Source organism: Sturnira hondurensis, unplaced genomic scaffold, assembly GCF_014824575.4.
Source record: "Sturnira hondurensis isolate 20B ecotype Veracruz unplaced genomic scaffold, ASM1482457v3 Scaffold0019117, whole genome shotgun sequence".
NCBI classification, from domain to species: Eukaryota; Metazoa; Chordata; class Mammalia; order Chiroptera; family Phyllostomidae; genus Sturnira; species Sturnira hondurensis.
This window is the reverse complement of record NW_028091748.1, coordinates 537,099-559,872: the sequence shown is the minus strand read 5'-3', so window position 1 is coordinate 559,872 and position 22,774 is coordinate 537,099. Positions and strand designations below refer to the sequence as shown.

The window sequence follows — 22,774 nt, the reverse complement described above, 5'->3', positions numbered from 1 at the left end:
AATTTGGATATCTTATTATTATGGTGGAAGGGAGAAAATAAAGTTGCATGGAACACTGAAAAAAACCCATTTTGACCAAAGTCAGCGAAGTGCTTGTTTATAGTAATAACAATATTTCTCTGTTGTTTGTGTTTGCAAAGAATCTCTTGCCAGGCTACTTAAAAGAATGAAGGTCAGTATCCTGAAATTCTTGAAAAGGCGAATAAGAGAAGAAATGGTTCCTAAGTGGCAGTAGGGACAGTTTGAAATCTCCTTTTTGCTTCTCTAGTTTGTCTGATGGGCTTTTCTACCTTGAGGCATTTCTTCCTTAACAACAGCAATGTCCCAAGGGCAAGTTTAGTTTGAAGTCGGTAACTTTTGTGAATTGAGGCCTTTTAGCATTTATCTTCAAGGCTGAGTAGAAGACCCATGAAACTAAAGATACCTGAGCTTTGGTCCTCATTAGAGATTGCTGGCAAATAAACATTTATTCTTGAGGCCACAGCTGTCCAGCTGTAAATAAAAAGAATCCCGCTTCTTGGCCGTATTTTCAAGGCTGGCCATGATAAGACTTTGAACTGACCTCCCAGTGGGAAGGGCATCGACTCCTCTCAATTCCCCTTCTGCTTTGCAGGGTCTGAGAAATCCCCCTAAGGAAGGGGAGAAGCACAAGGACTGGTCTTGAGTTGACTATGTGTTATATGGATATTTCAAGGCTGGCTTCTCTGGCAAAACACCTTCACCCAGCTGGCCTCCACATGTAGAAAAGAAGGGCTCTTTTATAAAATACCCAGTGCAAGATGCTGACCTTTTGAAATCCCTTGGGCAGACCATTTCAAAGAGTGGGTATTGTCAAAGGCCACCTAAAAGGAGAAAATGGTAAATCAAAGTTAATCAAAAAGGGCTGAAAAGACAACCTGTAGCCAAGTTGAGGCGCTAGACAAAGCTGGGATTGTGGGAGGTGAAATCACTCTCCCTTCTATCTGACTCATACCACCATGAAGGGCAACTGTTCATTTGAACATTAGGTCTGGAGGCCAGGTTACACTTACCCATTCAATCCAAGCTTGGACATTTTCAGCACTAGTCCAGCCTCTTGTCAGCTGCCCCACCCTAACATGGACCACACACCAGTTTGGGGGTTTGTAGAGAGGTCAAGTTGCCGAAGGCTGCCGCATCAATGCTCCTATCTATGACTATGTGGCCAGGCCCTCTGCCAGTGCCATTCTCCCTCAGAAACAGGCAGCGGGCTATGATTTACAGTGTGTTTTCCAATTAACTTAAAGTTTAACTCAGTAAATCACTCATTTACCAACACCTACTATGTGTCAGGCAGTAGGTTCTAAATATAGATATACCCTAGACTGGGAAGTCAAAATGCAGTTCAGCCTCAGAGTAGTGTTGGAAACAAATAATATGAAATAAACCACCAGTACAACAAAACCACAGTCTAGCCACCAAAAATATAATTTCAACCAAATATGTATATGTGATTCTTGAACACCCCTAAGTGGGATTCTGGCATTTACCTTAGAGCATTTTTTTCACTCTTCTTCACTTCACACCACATAATTGTCCCATGCCCCTTCCAATCTCCTGAAAACCTTTCTCAGGGACTAGCCTTCAGGCTTCTGCTCCAACCTGTCCCTGCTCTCAACTCTCTGTCATAAAGCCTCAAAGAGCCAGCTGGGCCCAGGCAAAGCATGAACATGTAGAGGCTGAGCTCTCTTTAGTGGATGTGAGAGACAGGTGTGGGCTGAAACAGGATGTTTTGAGTTTTTTTCCTGCCTCATAAAAAAATGAGAGATGTAGCTCTTGTCCCAGTGAAGATCACCATAACCGAGGACATCGACACTAAAACAATAGCAATTCATTGTGAGAAGTGATTTGCTATGGGAATCCTGAAGAGATCCTTGGCTCAGGAAGAAGAGCTGCAGCCAAGGCTTGAAGGATGAATCTGGGTTTAAACCCAACCTCTGTGAATTTTGGACAAGTTACTTAACTTCTCTGTGCCTTGGTTTCCTCATCAGTGACATGGAGATAGTACATTATATGTTTGTTGTAAGACTTAAATGATTTAATAAAAGTAAAGTGCTTGGACTAGGCTTTGCTATGATGCTCAGCAATGCTCAGCAAACATGTAGTTAGTGCACTGAAATATCGAATAAGCAAATTCCTGGGGCTGTAATCCCAAAGCAGCTTTGTTTTTTTCCTCCCACTGCCCAGTGCATCTGTATGAAAAGTCTTAAGACTTTCCTGACCACTCTGAGCCCATGCCAAGTTGTGGAGTCATTTTTATGTTCAGAAATCAGAATGTAGACTCTAATACATTGATCAGTACTTTAATCTTCCATCTCTGTTCAGGGACACTGGTTACAGTCACTGTCAGCGTGGGTGGGACAGGAATGAGGCCAGCTTTCTTTCTTGTTCACCCCCTCTTACACTCACCAGTGGTTGCTCCTGACTTCACTGGCAGGGGAACATGCAGGGAGCAGGACCATTCTCATGCTTGGGCACCCACTCTCATTAACTGGTTCTGAGTTCTCTGGCCTTGGAGATGCTAACTTGTTCTCTCCAGTACACTTTCATGGGTTCTTTAGAAACCCCTCTTCCACCCTGTTCATTCATCACTAGGGAGGTTTGCCTGCAGCTGCCTTGATTTAGGCAGAGGTAACTGTAGTTGGTGCTCCCTAGACCCTAGTCCCTAGGATTCTAGCATGTTGGGAACTGCCCTGCCTGGTTTCTGGAGCTATAATCCTCCCATGGCAAGGCTGAGTGAGCGACCTTCAGACCATAAGCCTCTAAGGAGACAAAGCTTATCTCCCTGGCAGAGGCACTGCTTCTGCTCCTTTTTTCATAACTGGGCCCCAATGCTTGATCAGTTAGGCAATGACGGGTAAGATTCCCCAAGGGGGGGAACGACCTAAGACAGGCATGATCATGTGGAGGCCCCAGGGAAGGACTTAGGGGGCTACAGAGAGAGGAGGTGATGGATTCTCGCCCCCTGGCTTTGATGAAGCCTGATTCCCCTGAGTCCGTGAGAAGTCGCCAAAAATTCCTTGGCTATCTTGCCTCCTCTGCCTGATTTAAGCCTGAAACAATGACAGAGGGAGGTGCAGCCCTGTGCTGGAAAGGGCAGGCTCCCTGGGTGATCAGGCCTGAGAAAAGACATGTAAAATCCTGTGGAGCCTGCTTTGCTAAGAATGATAGCAAAGCAGTCATTTATCTTAGTTAAATGATAAAGGTCCAAGAAGGAGATGAGTTTGTTTCCCGGAGTTTTGTAGCCCTTTAACTGATAGACCCTGACTCAGAATAGGCCCTTGGAGTTCTTTGTATGCTATCTACTGTTTGATCCTTATTGCCTGACAATGATTAATGAACTTTACCTGTATTCCTGTTCAAATTGAAACCCAATAAAACCCTGTCAGAGCAAGGGTCAGGGCACTCTCCCCTTGAGAGAGTGGCCAGGCCATTCTGAGGCTCTTCCACCTTGAGGGAGTAGCTGGGCCATCCCTTTTCCTCCACAGAATTCGGCAGTCCATGTGAATTTGTCTCATATCTCATCCATAATGCCACAGGCACTGCGGGCCGGTGCACACATCACTAGCAGTCCACCTCTAGCTCTCAGATGGACAGCAGCTCAAAGCCCCACTCAGCTCCCACTTGGCCAGCTCAGAGCAGGTCCTGGGGGAACTCCCAGATACATTTGCTACACAGACTCTGGGAAGGCAGTCCTTTACAGTGCAAGCATGTCCCCTGCCTGTCAGCATTCTGCAGGCTTTTCTTCACCATTTAGATTTCTCATCTGAAGTCTGACACCAACCCACTCTGCCCCCGTCCTCAGGCTCTAAGAGATTCACATTTGTGCCTGAGTGTTCTTGAAACTCTGCTCTCTTAAACTGAGCTGAAGGTGGACCTGATCTCTATTCTTCCTCTCTAGGGAAGGTCAGAGTCCCAAACAAGCAGATTCAAGAATTTTCTTTTTGACCCCCTTGTTCCACAGCTCTCTCAATGCCCTCCTCATGTAGGTGGCAAGTTCTCAGCCACTTGCCCTCTGCCAGGAATCCAGGATAGTTGTCTCACAACTCAGTTTGGTGTCTTTTGTCCATTTCAACTTCCTCTACAACTGTTAGACACCATCTTTATCATGGGGTGGGGGGTGTACATGTTGGTGGTGTGCTAGAAGGTAGCACATATGGGGGAGGGTGGCAGATGGCATGGCAAAGCTGGGCAGGGACTTCTTTGTCCAGGTAGCTAAAGACTGTGGCTCTTGTCTCCCAGGTCCTGCCATGATGGAGAAAAGGGTGTGGAAGGCTGGACCCCATCTCCTCATCACAGACCTGTTATACAATGCAGATTGTTTTTAATATGTGTGTTTTCATTTAATACTCACAACTCAATCAGATCCTTGCTACATTCCTTCCAATTTTTCAGATAAGGACACAGGTTCAAAAAGCTAAGTGACTGCCCAATGCTGCACAGCTAGGAGGTGACAGATCCAAACTTAGTAATTTAACTTCTGTTGTGCTCTTTTCATTATACCACAGTACCTGGAGCTGGACTGGGGATGGGGCACCATTCTGAAAGCCTGGCATTGGGCAGGATGTTGTTCCACCAGAGGCAATAGCTATGGGAGCCACCTGAGCCTGACCTGACTGTCTGTGCTTACAGCTGCAGTAGATGTTTTGTCCTCCACACCCACCTGCCAAACAGAACTGGTTGAGCTAGGCAAATATGAGCTGTGCCTTCACTCTCTCCACTTCACAACTGACACCTTAAACACCCAACTAGTCCAGTCCAGGGTCTTGACCTCCTCATCCTGTGGTCAAATCTTCTGGTCACCTAGACCAGCAAAGAGCTCTGGGTAAGCGTGCTCTATCTCCCAAGGAGAGAAGAGCAGGTTCTCACAGCAATGGTGACCCATTCCAGTCATGACTTTCCAGATCGACCAAGCTCTGCAGCTGCACTAAGCCTTCTGTCACGAGAGTCCCTAGGAGTTCATACAAAAACCCTCTCTTCTGTAGAGTTGGGTTTTAATTCACGGGAATGGAGAATCATATGCTAAAGGAATAGGAGATAGAGAGAATTTAAATTTTGTTCTCTCTAGCCAGAGGCTTACATAACATTTTGTCTTAATTAATCTTAATTTTTAGGATAATAAAAGCAATATATGTTGATTGTAAAAAAAATCAGAAAGTACAAAAAAAAGATGAAAACAAGTTCAAAGATTACTCCTGGGTCTTGTGTTTTAAGATTTTTGTGTCTTTCCTCCTAACATCATATTCACATATATAAAGCATATCTACAGACATGCTTGCAACAAGATTAGAATTATATGGTAGAGATTGTATTGTAAGGAGGTGTTTTTTACTTACCTGTATATGCTGGGCATATCCTCCCAGCATTAAACTCAGTGAACTTTTCAACAATCCTGTGTGACAGATTCCACTTTGTACTAGAAAGACAACAGATGGAACAGAATAGTGAAGTCATAAATTGTGACCACCCCCTGAGGACCTTCCCTTGGCAAGATGCCAGTCACATCTTAGCAACCCAGACCGAAGAAGCTGACCCCACTAGGCTGTTATGGCTCAGACATTTTTCTTTTCCACCTTGAAAACAAAATTGAGCTGAGTGTCCCCAACTTCTCCCACATCCTATAGCTTGGGGTGTGACCCAGCATAAACGATTCCTGCAAAGGAAGTCTGTATGTATGTCCATATATTACTTCCCTTTTGTCTTCTAGTTCTGGCCTTTAGCACTCTGCATTTCCTCCTGTATTTTGTCTTTTAAGTACAGGCCATTGAACCAGATTCTCCCAATTCTCCTGTAATTGAAATGTGCATGGCTCTGTTGAAAGCCCTCTATACAAGAAGGTCATTTAGCCCAGTGAATGATGGGACTCTAAATTGGAGTTTTAATAATGGACCAAACCCTGTTATCTCACTATGTCTCAAAGGAAAGTTCCTTTGCTATTAAATTCAAGTACACAGTGTAGTCAGGCAAATGAATTAAAGAACTTAATGATTTAGCAACAGGTCGTGTTAGGGGATTTTAGAAATTTATAAGTGGCAACAAGAGACCTAATAGTTTCTAACATTCTCTCATGAACTGTTCTCACAGTCTGTAAGTAAAAGTGCTCCCTCTCCCACTGCATGTCTGTGGTCTATTGTGAGAACCATGAGATATACTATTTGCAGGAAGTTTCTCTTTTCAGTTCAGGATTTTGCTAGAAGCTTCTTCAACCACTTTTCTTCTGGGACTCTAGTTTAATCCTCCCTTTTCTACTTCTTCAGTTCTTACATATCTCTACATGAGAAAAATTTGGGTACTCTTTAGAAATATTTTCAGATGTGTTTCCACACCCGTAGATGTTTTTCTCCTCGGGGCTTGGCACCCAGTGAAGGAAGCAGTAGGTGAGGGCGCTTCAGATGGAGGGCATATAGCCATCACAGGAACAATATAATTGGTTGGTTTTAATAGTTAGAATACAGTTTTGGTTTAGTTCCCAGCCAGGCTATAGGCTTGGTGGTGGTCAGGGGAGTATGAGGAAGGGAGGGTGTTTGAAAGGAAGAATCTCTTTTAATTTGTTATAGCAGCATAGGAAACTGCTGCAGAGGTGGGCCGATGGGCCTCTCGTCAGGCACAGAGGCCTTTGAGAGCTGGGGTCTTGGGCACTGACCAGAGGCCTGGCAGGAGCAGCCGTGGCTCCACCATTCCCACCCAGAGAGCAGGCCAGCCCAACCACTCCACACCAAGGAGGAAGCAAAATGTATGGCTCCACCACTTCCATGAGGTCATGGTCTTGACCTCAGTCCTTTAGACATGGCCTTGGAGAGGAGCTAGGGGTAGTGGTTCAAAGAAAAAAAATCTGAGAAAGTAAGCATTTTGCTTTAATAGACTGAGCATTTAACTAGAGGGATTGTTTCAATTATCACATTGGAATAAGCTTCTGGGTTCAACCAGTCTGTGAGGGCCAGCTGATGATTTATAAAGAAATAAAGAAACTGTGTTCCCTTTGCATATTTGAGCGTGGTGTGAGTAAATGATGAGATGCCATGATGGCTCTAACTGAAGGCAGCACCATAGGTGTGCTTCCTGAGTGTGGAGGCTCGTTTCATCTAGAGCAGCCAGCAGAAGGAAGAATTCCAGATTTTTTCCGTGTGTGTGTGTGTGTGTGTGTGTGTGTGTGTGTGTTTGCGTGTGTGTGTGTGTTGACTGATTAGGATACAGAGTTCTATGAGAAGAACATTCAGGGCATTATTTTTATTTTTTGCTAACCAATGGTATTGGGTAAGTCCTTCAAGTACATAGAAGACGGTACTATTGAAATTGGGTACCTAATAGTATCATCTGATACAAATAAAAGCTCTTCATCAAAATATTAATGGTTAAAAAGGGAGGAAGTAATCTATAGTATTGAGGAGGATCAGGAGTTGGTTATTATGTAAATTAAGAATTAGTTGATGCACAGAGCTACTTTTTTTAACTTTGCCTCCACTTCCTCTAAATTTTAATTTAGAACTAAGGTTAGAATTAAGGTTCTTAATCAGCTAACTTTAAAATAGACAGATTTTCCTGGATTATCTGGCTAGCCCAAATGTACACAAAGTCCTTAAAAGTGGACCCAAGAGAGAATTGGGAGGTGTTTGCCTTTACATTGTTACAAAATATCCTGAAGTTTAAGGTATTTTGTGATCATTTCTATTTATAGTGGATGGAATTTTACTTCCCTCCTTACCATCTATCATTTGTACTCCCTTGTCCCTTTCCTTTGGGAAGGAGTTGATGGTTAGCAGAGCAAAGGGACAGTGACTGTTACTATAATATACCTCAGTTATGTCTCAAAAAGCTATCAAGAGACTATTTTTCTTGTAGATGCTCTGTTCTCTATTTGGAGAATCTGAAATATATTCATGTCTCTTTATCTGAAACTCAGTAAACACGCAGGGCAGACTTCTGTACTTCTTACTGTACTTCTGGATTTCACACTGATCCTGGTCTTGGGGAAAGAGGAGCCAGAAAAGACAGATGATGTTGTGGGCAGTGAAGGCAGTGGGGTTGGGGAGGGAGGGGGCAAGGGAGGAGGGAGGAAGGGAGAGAAGGAACCCAACATTTCCATCCATGGCATGACTAGAGGCAGGAAAAATGATGGTTTTGTACCACTTCCCGGATTCCTTGTTTGTCCAGAATCAGCTCTTTGAGGGATTTTTCTGGTGATGAAGTGCACCCATATGCCCTTCCAGAAGTTATCAGGATAACTAAAAACTTACATTTTCATTCCTAAAGATTAAAGGGGAGTCATTGTTATTTTTACCATCATTATACAAAAGAAAAAATGTTGAGTTTCAGGGAGCTGTGATTTTTACAAGTTCATGTCTGAGCAAGGGGATGGCTGGGATTATATTTCTGATCTATTTGATGAAGCAAATACTCCCAAATTCAGATCAAAGGAACTTCACCAGAGACTGCTAACCCCACATTTCTTCCAGGCCCTGTTTTGGGTTCTATGAGAATGGGTTTCACTCTTGTTTTCAGCCTGATTTCTCCAGAGGCTCAGATTTAATCTTGGGATACTTTGTTTCAGGGAGGTGAGAAGCAACTAGAACTGTCTCAGGGTGATAGTGCTGGAGGTGGGGGGAGATTGAAATGGCTTGGGAGATAGTATTTAGATCCTACTAGAAAATTTTTGCTTTCCATTTAGTTAGGTTTCACCCTGGGAAAAATGGGCAGAGCTCCTGAAGTCCACACCTTGAAAGAGGGGATAGTGCATGTATCTGAGTCAGGTCATCAAGACTGCTAATTGTTGCCTTGGGTACCTCTACCTACTATGGCTTCTGTTACCAAAAGCCCATGTTGCTACTAATTACCCACAGTTCTCATTCAACAAATATTTACTAAAACACATAACATTCTTTCAGATTTCAAGATACTAATCAGGCTTTTTTTAAATAGCATTCCTCCTTTTCTAGTATTTGATGAGCACATACTGATGGCCAGCATGTACTCATCTTTTAGTTAGTGCATCAGAAAAGTTTTTACTGGCTTCCCATTTGCTATTGTTTTGTAGGTCTCTTCATCACACCCTCTCCCCACTACAGCCACTGTATCATGTAAGAATTGTTTGGCTGACAAATTGTGTTTGGTAACAAAGACTTTACTCCAGTGGATTAAACATACGAAGTGGTATTCTCTCATAAAAATGATACCAAGAAGTGGGCTATCCAGGGTTAGAATTGCAGTTATCAGGCATCATTTTATTATTTGTGTCTCACCATATTAGTCTGTCTTCTGTTCTCAACATAACTATATGGGCCAATATAGCTGTCAGGGTGCTGGCTATTACGTGAACATTACGGAGGAGAAAGAAGGTGGGGGATGGCAAAAAGCATATCTCTAAGTGAGGTCCCTTTAATGAGTTTTTCTCAGAAACCCTACATTGTACTTTTGCATACATCTACATCTTATTGGCCAGAATTTTGTTTGATGGCTATTCAGACTGGGACATGTAATCTTTAGTTAAATATTGCTATCTTCAAAATCGCAGAGGTTCTGTTAGCGAGAAAAGAAAGGAGGAATGATGTGGAGAAGAATATGATCTCTACCACAGCATGTTAATACATGTATATTTAAAATATGCTTTCTGTATTTACAATAGAATAATATTTTTGGTTATGAAAAAATCTAAATATACATGAGATTAAGAAAAATAGTACACTGAGTTGCTATGTTCCCATCTCCAAATTAATAATTTCCAACCTTCCACCACTCTTATTTCATCAATCTCCATCCCCACCTTTTATTTTAAAATATTTTAAAGCAAAGGGCATGCATCTATCATTTCCCTTGTCAAAGTTCAGTATACCTCTATAAGAGATAAGGACTTGAAAAATAATCAAAACATTAAGAAAAATGTTTTCATATTATAGTAAGTAGTTTATGTCCACTTTCCCCGGTTGTCTCAAACTGTCTTTTTACAATTGGTTTGTTTAAATCAGGATACAAACAAGGTCCACATAGCCTTGGGTGATATGTCTTAAGTCTCTTTTCATCTAAAATACATTTTCCTCCTATTTTTGATGATATTTGTGATGAAAGTGAGTCATTTGTCCTATAGAATTTCCTATGTGCTGTTTTGATTGATTGCCTCCTTGAGGTTTTAACAACTTTCTGTATCCTCTGTATTTCTTGTAACCTAGTAGGTAGATCTAGAAGCTTGATCAGATTCAAACAATTTTTTTGCCCCAAATTCTTTATAGATGGTGATGTGTGCTTCCTATTGTGCCACTCCACAGCAGGAATTTTGCCTCTTCTTGTGACAATAAGATTGATCTTAGGGTTCAGGTGTTGTTTACCTGACCATTTATCCCATCCTTGTGGAATCTCCCAGTCAACCTGTTACCTACTGGTTTTGCCAGTCACTGATGTTTGTTGCCTAGGTACGTGGTATCTTTAGGTGTTGCAAAAGGCAACTGGTAGTTATGTTTACTTGCAGTCTAGTGGGAGAGAACCCCACTAGACTGTTAGGCCCAGTCAGGCAGTGATTATGTCTGCCTAGTCTACCACTAAACATTGGAGACAGGGCATATAGTAGATTTCAATACAATTGATGATTGTTAAAGCAATAAGTAATGAAATCCCTTTTAATGAACTGAACCATCATAGATTATGTAAAACTATTCTCTTTTGGGGACTTCCAGCCAAGATGGAGGCATTGGTAGACACACTGTGCCTCCTCCCACAGCCAGAGGGACAACAAATTAAAAAACAAAAAACAACTAGAAATGACAGAAAATCGAACTGTATGGAAATCTGACAACCAAGGAGTTAAAGAAGAAACATTCATCCAGACCAGTAGGAGGGACACAGACCGGCAGCCAGTAGGAGAAGACTTGTGGCCAGCTGGTTGCTGGAGGACTGGGGCTGGCAAGGTGGTGGCTGGCAGAACTGGTGAGGTGACAAATTGCGGATTAGGTGGTCCCACATTTGCATGCAGATAAACCAGGAAGAACAGATGGGGAGTGAGACAGACCTCCCAAGCCAGGGGTCCCAGCAGGGAAATAAAGCCTCAAACCTCTGATTAAAAACACCTGTGGGGGGTGAGGCAGCAGGAGGAACTCCCAGCCTCACAAGAGAGTTTGTTGGAGAGACCCACAGGATCCTAGAAAGTACCCAAACCCACTCACCTGGGAATCAGCACCAGAAGGGCCCTCTTTGCTTGTGGGCAGCAGGGGAAGTGACTGAAAACCAACAGAGAGGAGCAAGTGGCACTGTTCTCTCTCAACCCCTTCCCCACATACAGCATCACAACCCAGCCACCTGGGTTGCCCCACCCTGGGGAACACCTAAGGCTTCGCTCCTTACTGCATAGCAGGTGCACCAAGACAAAAAGAAAAAAATAATGGCCCAAACGAAAGAACAGATCAAAGCTTCAGAGAAAATACAACTAAGTGATGAAGAGATAGCCAACCTATGAGATGCACAGTTCAAAACACTGGTCATCAGGATGCTCACAGAGTTGGTTGAATTTGGTCACAAATTAGATGAAAAAATGAAGGCCCTGCTCCGTGAAATAGAGGAAAATGTACAGGGAAACCAACAGTGACAGGAAGGAAACCAGGACTCAAATCAATGGTGTGGACCAGAAGGGAGAAAGAAACATTCAACCAGAACAGAATGAAGAAACAACAATTCAGAAAAATGAGGAGAGGCTTAGGAACCTCCAGGACATCTTTAAACGTTCCAACATTCGAACCATAGTGGTACGAGAAGGAGAAGAGGAAGAGCAAGAAATTGAAAACTTCTTTGAACAAACAATGAGGGAGAACTTCCCCAATCTGGCAAAGACAAATAGACTTCCAGGAAATCCAGGAAGCTCAGAGAGTCCCAAAGAAGTTGGACCCAAGGAGGAACACACCAAGGCACATCATAATTACGCTGGCCCAGATTAAAGATGAGGAGACAATCTTAAAAGCAGCAAGAGAAAAGGAGACAGTTACCTACAAAGGAGTTCCCATAAGACTGTCAGCTGATTTCTCAAAATTAACCTTGCAGGCAAGAAGGGACTGGAAAGAAGCATTCAAAGTCATGAAAGGCAAGGACCTATATCCAAGATTACTCTATCCAGCAAAGCATTCATTTAGAATGGAAGGGCAGATAAAGTGCTTCCCAGATAAGGTCAAGTTCAAGGAGTTTATCATCACCAAGCCCTTATTACATGAAATGTTAAAGGGACTATTGAAGAAAAAGAAGACAAAAAATATGAACATTAAAATGACAACAAATTCACAACTATCAACAACTGAACCTAAAACACAAAAACAAGCATGTAAACAAACAACTAGAAGAGGAACAGAATGACGGAAATGAAGATCACAGGGAGGGTTATCACTGGGGAGCGGGTGGGGGGAGAATGAGGGAAGAGGTATAGGGAATAAGAAGCATAAATTATAGGTACAAATAGACAGGGGTAGGTTAGGAACAGTATAGGGAATGAAGAAGCCAAAGAACTTATATGTATGACCCGTGGACGTGAACTAAGTGTGGTGGGAATGTGGGTGGGAGAGGGTGTGCAGGAGAGAAGGGAATAAAGGGAGGGAAATGGGAGAACTATAATAGCATAATGAATAAAATATATTTAAATAAGTAAAAATGAAAAAATATTTATTAAGTGTATACTTTTTGCTATGTAGTGAACAAACATTAAAATACCTACTTTAATGCAGTTTGTATTCTATTACAATAATCTACACCAACATTGAAAAGCCATAAGAACTAAATGCAAAGTGACTTTTCCTGAGATCCTGGAGTTTTAAAAAAACTATAGAAGACATTTTAGAAAGAATTGAGGAAATTTGTTTTTTAAAGTATATTTTATTGATTATGGTATTGCAATTGTCCCATTTTTTATCCCTCCTTTATTCCCCTCTGTCCTGCATGCCCTCTCCCACCCACATTCCCACCACACTTAGTTCATGTCCCCGGGTCATACATATAAGTTCTTTGGCTTCTTCATTCCCTATACTGTTCTTAACCTACCCCTGTCTATTTGTACCTATAATTTATGCTTCTTATTCCCTATACCTCTTCCCTCATTCTCCCCCCACCCGCTCCCCAGTGATAACCCTCCCTGTGATCTTCATTTCCGTCATTCTGTTCCTCTTCTAGTTGTTTGTTTACATGCTTGTTTTTGTGTTTTAGGTTCAGTTGTTGATAGTTGTGAATTTGTTGTCATTTTAATGTTCATATTTTTTGTCTTCTTTTTCTTCAATAGTCCCTTTAACATTTCATGTAATAAGGGCTTGGTGATGATAAACTCCTTGAACTTGACCTTATCTGGGAAGCACTTTATCTGCCCTTCCATTCTAAATGAATGCTTTGCTGGATAGAGTAATCTTGGATATAGGTCCTTGCCTTTCATGACTTTGAATGCTTCTTTCCAGTCCCTTCTTGCCTGCAAGGTTAATTTTGAGAAATCAGCTGACAGTCTTATGGGAACTCCTTTGTAGGTAACTGTCTCCTTTTCTCTTGCTGCTTTTAAGATTGTCTCCTCATCTTTAATCTGGGCCAGCGTAATTATGATGTGCCTTGGTGTGTTCCTCCTTGGGTCCAACTTCTTTGGGACTCTCTGAGCTTCCTGGATTTCCTGGAAGTCTATTTGTCTTTGCCAGATTGGGGAAGTTCTCCCTCATTGTTTGTTCAAAGAAGTTTTCAATTTCTTGCTCTTCCTCTTCTCCTTCTCGTACCACTATGGTTCGAATGTTGGAACGTTTAAAGATGTCCTGGAGGTTCCTAAGCCTCTCCTCATTTTTCTGAATTGTTGTTTCTTCATTCTGTTCTGGTTGAATGTTTCTTTCTCCCTTCTGGTCCACACCATTGATTTGAGTCCTGGTTTCCTTCCTGTCACTGTTGGTTTCCCTGTACATTTTCCTCTATTTCACGGAGCAGAGCCTTCATTTTTTCATCTAATTTGTGACCAAATTCAACCAACTCTGTGAGCATCCTGATGACCAGTGTTTTGAACTGTGCATCTCATAGGTTGGCTATCTCTTCATCACTTAGTTGTATTTTCTCTGAAGCTTTGATCTGTTCTTTCGTTTGGGCCATTATTTTTTTCTTTTTGTCTTGGTGCACCTGCTATGCAGTAAGGAGCGAAGCCTTAGGTGTTCCCCAGGGTGGGGCAACCCAGGTGGCTGGGTTGTGATGCTGTATGTGGGGAAGGGGTTGAGAGAGAACAGTGCCACTTGCTCCTCTCTGTTGGTTTTCAGTCACTTCCCCTGCTGCCCACAAGCAAAGAGGGCCCTTCTGGTGCTGATTCCCAGGTGAGTGGGTTTGGGTACTTTCTAGGATCCTGTGGGTCTCTCCAACAAACTCTCTTGTGAGGCTGGGAGTTCCTCCTGCTGCCTCACCCCCCACAGGTGTTTTTAATCAGAGGTTTGAGGCTTTATTTCCCTGCTGGGACCACTGGTTGTGAGGTCTGTCTCACTCCCCAAGTGTTCCTCCGGGTTTATTTTCACATGAATATGGGTCCACAGGTTCCACCAGCTGGTGCATAGCCAGTCTGGCAGCTGCAGCCTTGCCTGTACCACTACACAACTCACCACTTTGCTGGGTCCGCCAGCCACTGCCTTTCCCACTGCAGTCCTCTACCACCACTTTGCCATGCTTCCTCTCCACCCAGCTGCCTGTTCTGCCCCTCCTACTCACCTGAATGGATATTTCTTCTAACTCCTTGGTTGCTGGACTTCCATACAGTTCTGGTTGTTTTTTGTTTTTCAATTGTTGTTGTCCTTCTTTTGGTTGTGTGAGGAGGCACAGTGTGTCTACCTATACCTCCATCTTGGCCAGAAGTGTACTAAATAACATTTAAAAAGAAAATTTTGGGAAATATTCTTCCAATTCATCCATCAGTTCAGCCATTGGGGTCTATTTCCCCCCACTTTTCTTCTAGTAATAAAGCACCTCCCCACTCCACCTCCATCTGCCACCACAGATTAGTATATGGGATCCACTCCAGCTTATCATTGTACACTGCTCTCATGAGAAAATATTATTGCAGAGGAAGGCATGTGGCAAAAGCAGGACCAACGAGAATTAATTTATTTTCATACTAGAAAAAGATATTCTCTTCCCATTAGGATTTCTAAGCCATGAGCATATGATTTAGAATAGCCAATAACCACTTCCCCCCAGTGGTTAAAGGGAGTCAGCTGCAACATGAGAGAGTAAAAAAAAAAATTAATTCAAAGGAAAGCCGACCTGAGAAATGAAGATCATGAACATAAGAGTTCCAGCAACCTTGTTTCAGCACTTGGGTCCAGGCCTGCCTGAAGTCCATATCCATTCATAAATATCGCAGTTACATAAGGCAATACATAGCCATTTTGCTTAAGTAGCTCAAGTTGGGTTTCTGTTATTTCCACCCAAAAAGAGTCCTGATGAATTGGGTTACTTAACTTTGCCATACAGAAAGTCCATCTAATATTAACACTATCCTTCATCTAATGATAAAATTTATTTCTGAATCCACATCCATTCCACTTCCATAATTCCCTTAATGTAAGCATTCATTTAGCTATGTAACTGGTTTTGGTAAAATGTTTATTGTCTTAGGAATTCTGGGAACCACTACAAAGTACATTGGAAATTATGTAACAAGGAAAAACATTCAAGGGAGGAAACTGGACAAGAAATTCCAACCCAGGTGCAAAATTTTGGACCTAAAAGTGAGGTTTCATTTATGATTGCTACCTTGGATATATTGTAATTTTAATTTTTCAACACAAAATTTTAATAGCCCTCAATACATTTTAGAAATAACAAAAAGTCAAGAAACAAAGAAGAAAAGTGAGCAAACTGCTGCCCCCAAAGATATTGACCTGAAAGCATAACAAATCCAGGTCAGGTGTTCCTGTACTGTGCTGTTTCCTCTGAGAAGATCTTCCTTCTCTCTCCTATTCTAGTGTCAGGTACTGTTGGATAAACAGAATTGTAGAGAGAAGCCACTGGACTAGAGCGGTGACAAGCGGAATGTCTAAGGAGGATTTCAACTGACATCTTGACATCTACCACAAGGACTTAATTAGGGTAAGTGGTAGGAAATACACTGAGTGCAAGGCTTACCCACTCACCAGTGCCTCATGCCACATGCCTCCATGCATATGAGAGTGAGGCAAATGGGATGTGAGCCAAAAAAATCACGTTAATTCCATAGTGTTGGTGAGGGAGAGTGAGAGAGTAAGCTGAACTCTCTTTCTTGGAGTATGCAATGAGAAAGTGAAAGCTTTTGGGAAGGATTGTAAACTCTTAGATTTATAACCACAGAACTCCTCAGGCATCTTCAGAACAACATCCTTAGATGTAGATATGAACATCAGTGCTCATGTTCCATGATAAAGGTCAGGGACTCTGGGTCTGCACCAGTCTCAGCTTCACTGACCTCACCTTGTTGTATCACAGCCGGAGGAAGAATGGAGTGACTCCGCCATGCTGAGAGCGCTGCGTAAGAAGGAAGAATACTTTTGAGTTCACTTTATAGTGTGGTCCTAAAACATCTCATGGTTAAATTAGTTGATTTTAACTCTAAAAGGAATTTTAAAGAGTTGAACTGAAAAAGCTAACTTTATGTATGATATACTGTACTCCTGGTATGTGTGAGTGTAAAGTAATATAAAATGAAAATTATGTGACCATAGCATCCTGAATACATCTAAATGAGGAAGGATGCTTCTGGGCTATCTCTTGTGGGCAAGGCCTTATATTAGCACAATAAAAATGCTAAGAATAATAAAACATATGCTCTAATAGTTAATAACCTAATAGGAAGAATAAGATTATTTATCATTTACTCTTTCTTCCATTTATCTATAAAGTACTTATTTAAAGCCTGTCTCCACGTAGTCACTGGGAAAGGAGCAGTGAGAGAGAGGCAGTTCTGCTCTCAGGGGTTTTCTCATCTAGCTGAGGTTACACACGTAGAAAAACTTCCCAAACAAAGCCAGTGGGATGGATGCCTGTGGACAAGCCCACTCTCTATAGCTTCCCAGTACCACACAACCCCACTACTCACATGGCACTACTGAACACTGCAAATGCAGCTAGTGAGACTTACGAAGCTAAAAAATTAGGGCTATTTCATTTTAAATAATTTAAGCTTAAATTTAAAAACCAATACCGCTTTCATTTACTGGCAGAATTTTTTGGGGGGTCTGTGTTTTGTTATTTATTTATTTATTTATTTATTTGTTTATTTTTCAAGTACAATTTTCTGTCTATTACTCCTATCCCAACCCACCCCCCGGGTTCCCCCCCTCCCTCCCATCTCCACCCTTCTTAGTTGTCCATGTATCCTTTATATTTGTTCCTCTAAATCGCTCCCCTATTTCCCCTGAAATTTCCTCCCCTCTCCCCTCTGGTCACTGTCCCCTCTTCGCTATTTCAATGTCTTTGGTTATATTTTGCTTGTTTGTTTTGTTGTTTAGCTTCCTGTTAAAGGTGAGATCGTATGGTATTTGTCCTTCAACACCTGGCTTATTTCACTCAGCATAATGCTTTCCAGTTCCATCCATGCTGTTGCAAAGGGTAGGAGCTCCTTCTTTCTTTCTGCTACATGGAATTCCACTGTGTATATGTACCATAGCTTTTTGATCCAGTCATTTACTGATGGGCACCTAGGTTGATGCTCACTCTTGGCCATTGTAAATTGTGCTACTATGAACATTGGACTGTATATGTTCTTTGGGATTGGTGTTTTAGGGTTCTTAGGATACAGTCCCAGCAGTGGAATTCCTGGGTCAAAGGCAGGTCCAATTTTAGTTTTCTTAGAAAATTCCATACTGTTTTCCATAGTGGTTGTACCAGTCTGCAATCCCACCAACAGTGGACCAGAGTCACCTTTTCCCCACAACCTCTCAAACACTTGTTGTTTGTTTCTTTGTTTATGATGGCCATTCTGACTGGTGTAAAGTGGTATCTCATTGTGGTTTTAATTTGCATCTCTCTGGTAGCAAGCAATATTGAGCATCTCTTCATGTGTCTCTGGATCCAATGTATGTCCTCCTTGGAGAAATGTTTGTTCAAGTCCTTTGCCCATTTTTTAATTGGGTTAGTTGTTTTCTTAGAGTGAAGTCATGTGAGTTCTTTGTATATTTTGGAGATTAAACCTTTGTCTGAGGTATCATTGGCAAATATGTTTTCCCAAACAGTTGCTTCTCTTTGTATCTTGATACTGTTTTCCTTAGCCATGCAGAAGCTTTTAATTTTGATGAGATCCCATTTGTTTATTCTTTCCTTTATATTCCTTGCTCTAGGGGACAGATCAGTAAAAATGTTGCTGCGTGAAATATCTGATATTTTCCTGCCAATGTCCTCCTCTATGACTTTAATGGTGTCATGGCTTATATTTAAGTCTTTTATCCACCTTGAATTTATTTTGGTGTATGGTGTAAGTTGGTGCTCAAGTTTCATTTTTTTACATGTAGCTATCTAGTTCTCCCAACACCATTTGTTGAAGAGGCTATTTTTACTCCATTTTATGTTGCTGCCCCCTTGACGAATATTAGTTGCCCATAGAGACTTGACTTTATTTCTGGGCTCTTTGTTCTGTTCCATTCGTCTAGGTGCCTGTTTTTATGCCAAGACCAGGCTGTTTTGATTACAGTGGCCCTGTAATACAGTTTGATATCAGGTATTGTGATCCCTCCTACTTTGTTCTTCTTTCTCAAAATTGCAGCTGTTATTCGGGGTCTTTTATGGTTCCATACAAATTTTTGAAGTGTTTGTTCTATGTCTGTGAAATATGCCATTGGTACTTTAATAGGTATTGCATTGAATCTGTAAATTGCTTTGGGTAGTATGGACATTTTGATGATGTTAATTCTTCCAATCCATGAACATGGTATACGTTTACATTTGTTTGTGTCTTCCTTGATTTCTTTCTTCAACATTGTGTAGTTTTCTGCATACAGGTTTTCTACCTCCTTAGTTAGATTTATTCCCAGATATTTTATTTTTATTTTTGCTATATCGAATGGGATTTTTGTCTTGATTTCTGCTTCTGCTGATTCATTGTTAGTATACAAAAATGCCTTTCATTTCTGGATATTGACTTTGTAACCCACTGTTTTGCCAAATTCATTTATTAGTTCGAGCAGTTTTTTGGTAGAGGCTATAGGATTTTCCATGTACACTATCATGTCATCTTAGAACAATGCCAGTTTTGTTTCCTCCTTTCTGATTTGGATGCCTTTTATTTCCTTTTCTTGTCTGATCGCTGAGGCTAAAACTTCCAATACTATATTAAATAGAAGTGGTGAAAGTGGACAACCTTGTCTTGTTCCTGATCTTAGTGGAAAAGATTTTAGTTTTTGCCCATTGAGTATGATGTTGGCTGTAGGTCTTTCATATATGGCCTTTATTATATTGAAGAATGCTCCCTCTAGTCCCACTTTGCTGAGTGCCTTTATGATAAATGGGTGTTGTACCTTATCAAAAGTTTTTTCCACATCTATTGATATGACCATATGGTTTTTGTCTTTGCTTTTGTTTATGTGATGTATTACATTTACTGATTTACGAATATTGAACCATCCTTGCATCCCTGGGATGAATCCCACTTAGTTGTGGTGTATGATCTTTTTGATGTACTGTTGGAAGCAGTTTGCCAATATTTTGTTAAGGATTTTAGCGTCTATGTTCATCAGCGATATTGGCCTGAAGTTTTCTTTCTTTGTTGTGTCTCTATCTGGTTTTGGAATTAGGATGATGCTGGCTTCATAAAAAGAGTTGGGGAGTTTTCCCTCTTTTTGGATTTTTTGGAACAGTCTGTGAAGAATAGGGGTTAGCTCTTCCTTAAAAGCTTTGTAGAATTCTCCTGTGAAACCATCTGGTCTGGGGCTTTTGTATGATGGGAGTTTTTTTTTATTACTGCTTCAAATTCATCTGCTGTTATTGACCTGTTCAGGTTTTCTGCTTCTTTTTCATTGAGTTTTGGAAGATTATATTTTTCTAGAAATTTGTCCATTTCACCTAGGTTTTCAAATTTCTTGGCATACAGTTCCACATAGTAATTCCTTACAATCCCTTCTATTTCTGTGGTATCAGTTGTAATCTCTCCTCTTTCATTTCTGATTGTATTCATTTGGGTCCTCTCTTTTTTTCTTAATGAGTCTACTTAAAGGCTTGCCCATTTTGTTTATCTTTTCAAAAAACCAACTCCTGGATTTATTGATCCTTAGAATTGTGCTTTTAGTTTCTATGTCATTTAATTCTGCTCTGATCGTGGTTATTTCCTTCCTTCTTCTTGCTCTGGGCTGTCTTTGTTGTTGTTCCTCTTTGTTGTTGTTCTTGTAGGCTTATGGTTAGGTTCTTTGTTTGAAATGTTTCTATCTTTTTTAGATAGGCCTGTATTGCTATGAACTTCCCTCTCAGGACTGCCTTCACCGTGTCCCATAAGTTTTGGGTTGTTGTGAGTTCATTTTCATTTGTTTCCAGAAACTTTCTGATTTCTTCTCTAATGTCATTCTTGACCCATTCATTGTTTAATAGCATACCATTCAGTCTCCATGATTTTGGGTGTTTTGGGTTTTTTCCTTTTGGGTTGGTTTCTAATTTCAGTCCCTTGTGGTCAGAGAAAATGCTTGGTATGATTTCAATTTTCTTGAATTTGTTGAGACTCGTTTTGTGTCCTATCATGTGGTCTATCTTTGAAAATATTCCAGTCTATGGTCATACCACCCTGAACGCACCCAATCTCATCTGAAAATATTCCATGTGCATTTGAAAAGAATGTGTATTTAGCTTCTTTGGAATGAAGGGCTCTATATACATCAGTCAAGTTCATTTCATCTAGGGTGTTGTTTAATGCCACAATATCTTTGTTGATATTTTGTTTGCCTTTTTTTTTTGAAGTCTATTTTGTCAGATATGAGAATTGCTACCCCAGCTTTTTTTTTTTTTCTTGTCCATTTGCTTGGAAAATTTGTTTCTAGCCTTTCACTTTTAGTCTGTGATAACCTTTTGTTCTGAGGTGGATCTCTTGTAGGCAGCATAGGTGTGGGTTGTGCTTTCTTATCCATTCAGCTATTCTATGTCTTTTGATTGGAGCATTTAATCCATTAACGTTTAAGGTTATTATTGAAAGGTACTTATTCATTGCCATTTTCGTACCTGAGTTCCTCTCTGTCTCTCTCTTTTCCTTCCTTTCCTTAAAGCAGTCCTTTTAGTATTTCTTGTAGAGCTGGCTTGGTGGAGGCATATTCTTTTAGACTTCTTTTGTCTTGGAAGCTCTTTATTTAGCCTTCTATCTTGATTGAGAGCCTTGCTGGGTAAAGTAGCTTCAGTTGTAGGCCTCTGTTTCTCATTACTTGGAATATTTCTTGCCATTCTCTTCTTGCTTGGAGTGTTTCCATTGAGAAGTCAGTAGCTAACCTTTATTGGGGCTCCCTTGCATGTTACTTCCCTTTTCTCCCTTGCTGCCTTTAAGATTCTCTCTTTGTCTTGGAATTTTGCCATTTTAATGATGATGATATGTCTTGAAGTGGGCCTCTTTGGGTTCCTCTTGATTGGGCTCTCTGTGATTCCTGGATTTGTGTGACTTTTTCTCTCATCAAATTAGCGAAATTTTCCATCATTACTCTTTCAAATAGGTTTTCTATCCCTTGTTCTTCTTCTCCTCCTTCTGGTATTTCTATTATTCAGATATTATGTTTCATATTGTCTTGCATTTTTCTTAATCCCTCTTCATTCTTTCTGAGACTCTTTTCCTTTTCTTGCTCTTTCTGGGAGTTTCTTTCTACTTTGTCCTCCAAATCGCTGATCCGATCTTCATTTACTGGCAGGCTTTTTAGTATGTTTAGAACAAACTTGGGCATATGAATTTAATTTTCCAATTTTAAACTTTATGAGACCTAAATTCAGATCAAGTGTTTCCTATGAAAATTTAAGAACCTAAGAAATGTGCTATAAGGGTAACATGTACCCTGAATTTAGAAGATTCGTTACCAAAAAAAAAGTAAAATAACTCAGTGATAATTTTTAAATGATTGTTACATGTTAAAAGAACAACATTTTGGATATGTTAGTTTAAATTAAATGTTATTATTTAAATCAATGTTATCAAAATTAATTTCATCTGTTTTTTCCTTTTTAGTATGACTGGAAAAAATAAAATTATATATGTGATACTTACCTGGCAGGGTCGGTACCATGATTACGAGGGTGGTTTTCCCAGGGCAAGGCTTATCCATTGCACTCTTGATGTGCTGACCCCTGCAATTTCCCCAAATGTGGGAAACTTGGCTGCATGATTTCTGGTAGCGGGGGACTGTGTTTGCACTCTTCCCTGGAAATAAAGAATTATATATGTGACCTGCATTTGTTTCTGTGGGATGGCACTAAGCTGTGAGATTTTGAAGGAGGGAGAAAGCTTTTCATGAAAGAGATCATTTAGAAAAAAAAAATAAAACAGAAACAAACTAATAAATACAGAGAGGAAATTGATAGTCACCAGAAGAAGTGTTGGGGATGATGGGTGAATAAGGCGAAGCAATAAAGAAGTACAAACTGCCAGCCATATAAATAGTCATGGGGATGTAAACTACAGCATAGAGAATATAGTCATAATACTGTAATAACTACATATGGTGTCAAATGTGTACAGACTTATTGGGGTGATCACTTTGTGAGGTATGTAAATGTCTAATCACTAAGAAGTTGTGCACCTGAACCTAATATAATATTGTATACCAACTGTAATTGAAAAATAATTAAAAACAGAAAGAGGTTATTTTGATATTAA

The 22,774-nt window shown here is 40.7% G+C and overlaps 1 non-coding gene across 1 annotated transcript; it reads left to right on the top strand.

Annotated features, from left to right (window-relative positions):
* The first annotated feature begins 22,157 nt into the window (after positions 1-22,157).
* Positions 22,158-22,321, top strand: LOC119004172 (U1 spliceosomal RNA). The gene has a single exon (XR_005070141.1). It is a non-coding gene; the product is annotated as a U1 spliceosomal RNA (small nuclear RNA).
* The last annotated feature ends 453 nt before the right edge of the window (positions 22,322-22,774 follow it).